This window comes from Quercus lobata, chromosome 4 (genome assembly GCF_001633185.2).
Source record: "Quercus lobata isolate SW786 chromosome 4, ValleyOak3.0 Primary Assembly, whole genome shotgun sequence".
NCBI classification, from domain to species: Eukaryota; Viridiplantae; Streptophyta; class Magnoliopsida; order Fagales; family Fagaceae; genus Quercus; species Quercus lobata.
Window position 1 is genome coordinate 20,922,371 of NC_044907.1, and position 5,936 is coordinate 20,928,306.

A 5,936-nucleotide genomic window follows, 5' to 3' on the forward strand; every position below is an offset into this window, starting at 1 on the left:
AATCATTTGGGAGCAACACAAAGAAGTAGAGTACAATTGCACAAAGGATTTTCACCACCCAGTAAAATAAAGGTGTACAAATACATTATTCTCTTGAACAACAACTTCCACTTTTACACGTTCTCAGCAATAGTAGCCTGCTTATCAGTTGCAGTTTCATGCAACTTAGAGTGGATTGTGCACACCGCATATCATGACAAAAATAAATGCTTCACATTTTTTGAACTCAACTGCATCATTTGCTACTTTCAATAGAAATGTAAAAAGTTCAAATCATGATGACATCATAATTCATGACTAACTAACTAATTATTGTAGCGTGTGACATATTCAGTGACATATACATATGTCACTGAATTTGTCACATGCTAAAATAATTACCACTTAAGCTAATTACCGCATGTCTAAAATAAATTAAGCATAGCATTTCTCATTAAGCATATGTTCAACTAACTTCTAAATGAATTACGTACGTGCCTAAAATATTTGGATGGCTTGCCCTTGTGGAATGCCTTCATTTGACCACCTCATCAAGGCACACTTAGCCACGTCATCAAACTTGAAATATTAATGCCCTTATGCCATTTCAAACTCATCAACTTCTTCTTTTTTTATTTTATGTGTTTACTGATTTTTTTTTTTTTTTTATTTTTAACAAAAGCAAAGACAAAGAGAACAATCTACCTTACCATCCAAAAACAAGGATAACCATAAGAAGATGGGAAATCCTTCTCAAGCACAAAGAGACAGGTTCCCATCAAGCAATATCATGTGCCAAAATTAAAGTTTGCTTCTCTCACAACGTGGTTTACAAATGAAAAGGAAACAAAATGTAATAAAGTTCTATTATCTAAGATAATAGAGGCTACCGATTAGGAGGGGAAAGAATAAAAGAGCAGACTATAAGATTTATTTCATTTACCTCAGGTCCTCAACGCACACATTGAACTTGTAATTACCTCACTGTCTTGTCTAGTTTTACAAGGGGGAACAGAACATAGGTCACAAAACTTTATAAATGGGGATCACCAACCATTTATTAGTTTAGGATCTTAACTCTGCTAATTTTGATAGCTATCTTCTATGTGATTTGATAACCTTTCCCTTTGATAATTTCAGCTAGCTAGCCAGTAATAGTTCGATTTATATCAATATTCTTTGGTATATTTATCACTTAGGGATGCATGAAGATTGAAAATAGAATGAGTAATTAAGTTCGACTAAGATTGAAAACAATAGGCCCAATTACTTGATTAGACTTCCAGTTGTCACGCTAATAAAATGAAGGTCATAGGTTTGAGACCCACAAGGAGTAATATTTTATATTTGTTTTCTTCAGAAAAGTCACACTTTAAAACTGAAAGTAGAATCAATGACAATTTTTTCTTTTTTTTCTTTTTCTTTTAGATCATTAAGCTGCAACATCAAAATTTCCCACTTCAAAAATATTTTTAAAAAAGAGGAAGAAGAAGATCAGAGAGAACAAAGAACAATTAGGCTCTAGTGGCAGCACAATAGGCCAGCCAATACTGGACTACGCATCCAGAAAATGAATTGTTTACTTCTGCTTAGATATTGTTATCATATTCGTGACAGTTCAAGTATCAGTCAATGTCATCTTGAAGAGATGCAGAGTATGGTGATCATAGCATCAATCTTGGATCTCTTGGTCATGTATGAGGTGGTCATGGCATGCTGTCATGGTTAGTGGTGGTGCACTGGCAAAGGATGGTGGTTCTGGTAAGAGTCCCTTACAAAATAGCTTCTTGGAGTGGGGTATAAGGAAGAAAGAAAATAATGAAAATGCCAAGCTTATAGAAATGGCAATGGCAGAAATATTTAATCCTAAATGATTATGTAATGGTTTTTTAACCATTCAGCTCCTCTCAAATTAGAGAATTCACCTTCCCTGGAAATTACAAGGAATTTGTATTTTCCTCCAACCAGTTTGCCCGTGTTAGTACTCAATTCTATTCTGACATCAGGTACCCTATGGCCAAACCAAAACAATAAATGAAAAACTAGAAGAATTTGAAGAGTAATTCCAGTTCCAGAACAGCAGGAGCTCAGTCAATGCAGGCACAATCTAGAGGGTAGCTAAGAAAAGCTTATTTTGATTTGGTGGAATCATGATTCAAATCCAAATACACACCAACAAAAGAAGATGGGAGCCAAATAAGTATACACCCATGTATTCCTATTAAATATTTAATGTCTACAATGTATTAAACACCCCCCACACCCCCCCCCCCCCACCACAAAAAAAGAAAAAAAAAAAAAGAAAAGAAAAGAAAAGAAAAGTGTACCTGAGTTTGTCATCTACAAAATCCATCTTGGTCCCAATTACATGCATGAGGGCCTTTGGATCTATTAATATCTTTACACCCTTGTCCTCAACCAATTCGTCAAACTTCCCTTTCTCATCTATCATATTGTACACGGTATAGAATTGAGAATTAGTTCAACAAAATACTTTCAAGGGAAAAAAACATGGATGATCAATTCAATGAATCATATGTAACACCTTCTAGCACAAAAATAAAAAAGGCATGGTTAGTAGAAGAAAACAAATGTCCATCTGGCCACAATTTTTCATGACGTTATTTAGCTCATCAACATGCATAATCACTTAGATAATTTGCTAATGACTCTTAACATACTTTTCACATTATGATTTTAGATTTGCATCCATTGTCGAGAAAGATTAAGAAACAAGTTTGACCTTAAATATGGACTCAAAATTTATATGATTTCTTCCTGTGTCTTTGTGGCTTTTTGTGGGTTCTCATATAAAGAAAAGAAATAAGAAAAACGAAGAAACAATAAGCAGAACTATAAAAAGGCATATAGGAAAGGAACAACAAAGATAACTGAGCCTCATCCTCAATCTAATTCATGATGATAAAACTAAGCACCATACACCATATTACTTTTGCCTTTGTCTAAACTGAAGAGCCGCATTAGTCCACTCTGCAGCTCCAGTTATTCAAGAGGCAACTTTTTTGTTCTTAGGAAAAATATATGCTGTAGTAGATTATGTCCTAAGACTGCTTGGAGGACAATCGACAAAGAAGCAAAAGTCCCCTCAAAAGACTTAAGAAGACCAATAATGATCCATTAATCTTTGCCTCCTAACTAAGCCAATATGGCATGATAACTCATATGGCTACTCAAAGAGGCAGTGAGTTTTAGAAGAAAAAAAGGAAAGAAAAAAAAATGGGCAAGTTGCTAAAGTGATGACATGAGTTTATATTTAGAGCTGCATTTGCATATTGAACAATACCACATGGGGGGTTTTGTGCTAAACAATTAATGGTTTTACACATAAAACAATACCACAGGTGGGTTAAGTGTTACACTCAAAACCCCAAGTGGATTCTGCGTGTTTAGAACAAAAAGTAAACTGCAGGAGGTTTTGTGTATTTCTCCAGAGAAAAATGGTGACAAAGATTGAAGGGGGGAAAAAAACCATATTTAGGACAGCCATTTTTCTGGAACCCTTTTGCTTCTTGTTTGCATGGTTTAGGTCTATTAAAAAACAATTAAATCAAACCCAATTCATAATAGCGATTTCCAATATATCCAACCCTTAAAATTTTCATTACTATTATTAAATTTTTTTTTAATCTAACATACAAATTCATTTAAATCTAAAAGTATATAAAAGTATCGCAAAATTGAAAGGGCAAAAAAGGCATGTGAGATTGAAATCTAAGATCAAATAGGGTAAGAGTAAGACCCACCTGAGTAGTTGAGGGTGTAGGATAAGCCGTTACAGCCGCGTGCTTTAACGCCCAATTTGAGAAAGGGTCGCTGGCACTGCTGTAGCAGGTGGCGTATTCTGGCGCTGGCGGCGTCCGTTAAGTCCAGGACTTGTCGCCTCGCCACGTGTCCCATTTTCTCCGCCATCATTCAAGAAGCCATGAAATGAAAATATTGAAATCTAATGAAAAAGTTTGAATCCCACAAAATTAAAGCAAAATTGTTTAATTTTGTGGAGTTCGGGTATTTGTGTGTTTCGATGATGAGGGATTTTTTTTTTTTTATTATTATAATAAAAGTTGAAGCCACGTTTAAAGAAAAGCAGCTCCAAACATGTAGAAGCGGCATTTTTTAAACGCAGCTCAAGCTATAATTAAAAAAAAAAAAAAAAAATTATCCCGGACAGGACTAAAGCTGCGTTTTTTAAAAACGCGGCTTCAGTCCTAGGCAGCTAAACACGGCTCAAGCCTTCCAAAAACACGGCTCGACCCCTGGTCTATAGCCGCGTTTAATAAACATGGCTATAGGACTAGGGTGGAGCCGTGTTTTTGGAAAATGCAGCTCCAGCGTTTCCTTTGAGCCGCGTTCAGCGTTTCCTTTGAGCCGCGTTCATCAAAAACGCGGCTCAAAGGAAAAACTGTTGCCGCGTTTTCCAAAAACGCGGCTTCAGACCATGTTTTTTGTAGTGGCTCTATGCCGTTTATACACTTCTCTTCATTGCTGCATTAGCTTCTTCTCACTTCACTGCACTACTGCACTACTTCACTGCACTAACCTTGCTCTTAATGGCTTCACATCCCCCCTCAAGGTAGCACCAGAACCATGAATATTGATGATGCTCATTTTGACAAGTAAAGAAGCTAATTGTTGAGCATTAAGTGCCTTTGTAAGTAAATTTGCCAATTGAGATTGAGTAGTAGTGTAAAACAACTTAATTAGTCTATCTTGCACCTTATCTCTAACCAAGTGACAATCAATCACAATATGATTAGTTCTTTCATGAAACACAAGATTCTCCCCTATGTATATACTTGCTTGATTATCACAGAAAAGCAATGCTGGTTGTGGACGATAGACCTTAAGATCCTTCAACAATACTAGCAGCCAAGTTATTTCACATACTGTCACTACCATAGCCCTATATTTTCTCTACAGAAGATCTAGAGACTATAGACTAATGAGTTCTTTGAAAATGGCGACCTAGATGAGTGGTTATGTCCAACACCAATAACTAATGAGTCTTTTGAGAATCCAAGGAAATTGAGTCTTATTCAAAGACTAAATATCGCCATTGATGTTGCTAGTGCATTGGATTATCTTCATCATCATTGCCAAACACCAATTGTTCACTATGACCTCAAGCCTAGCAATGTTTTTCTTGATGATAAAATGATTGGACATGTAAGTGACTTTGGCTTGGCAAAATTCCTTCATGCTATCATCCAAGATTCTTCAACTAATCAATCAAGCTTAATTGGGGTTAGAGGAACAATCGGTTGTACTCCTCCAGGTAAATATATTTTGCATTTCTTAAATTAAAAAGATTTTTCTTATACTTTTCCCATATTTCCTACAACAGTTCTAACTTCTAAGCATAAAAATATTGTTTTAATAATGATTTATTGTATCTAGAAGATAGAATGTGTTAAAACATAATTTTCTAGTTGTATTCTACTTCTAACATCCTTTAAAATTTGTAAGATTTTTCCTTTCCCTTCTTTTCGTGGTATGAAAGTATGGCAATTACAATATATGTTATGTGCAATTACAGAGTATGGTATGAGAGACAAGGTATCAATATATGGTAATGTTTATAGTTATGACATATTATTGTTAGAGATGTTCACAGGAAAAAACCTTATTGATAGCATATTCCTTAACAGCTTAAATCTTCGTGACTTTGTTAAACCAAGTTTACTAGAACGAATAATTGACATTATACATCCTAATCTTTCTTGGTAAAGACAAGAGGGAGAAATAAGAACAAATGACACTCACAATGAGGATCAAAATGGAAGTCTCAAAATTCAAGAATGCTTGATTTTGATACTCGAAATTGGACTTGCTTGTTCCACAGAAGTTCCAAGAGAAAGGATGGACATCACTAATGCTTTAGTTGAATTGCATTTAATTCAACAAAACCTTTTAGAACCTGATAAAGACTTCAAACTACA

General features: G+C 35.1%; 1 non-coding gene across 1 annotated transcript; it reads right to left on the reverse strand.

The window, feature by feature from the left end:
* Positions 1-3,034: 3,034 nt before the first annotated feature.
* LOC115988205 lies at positions 3,035-3,146 on the reverse strand. The gene has a single exon (XR_004091381.1). It is a non-coding gene; the product is annotated as a small nucleolar RNA U19 (small nucleolar RNA).
* Positions 3,147-5,936: the final 2,790 nt, after the last annotated feature.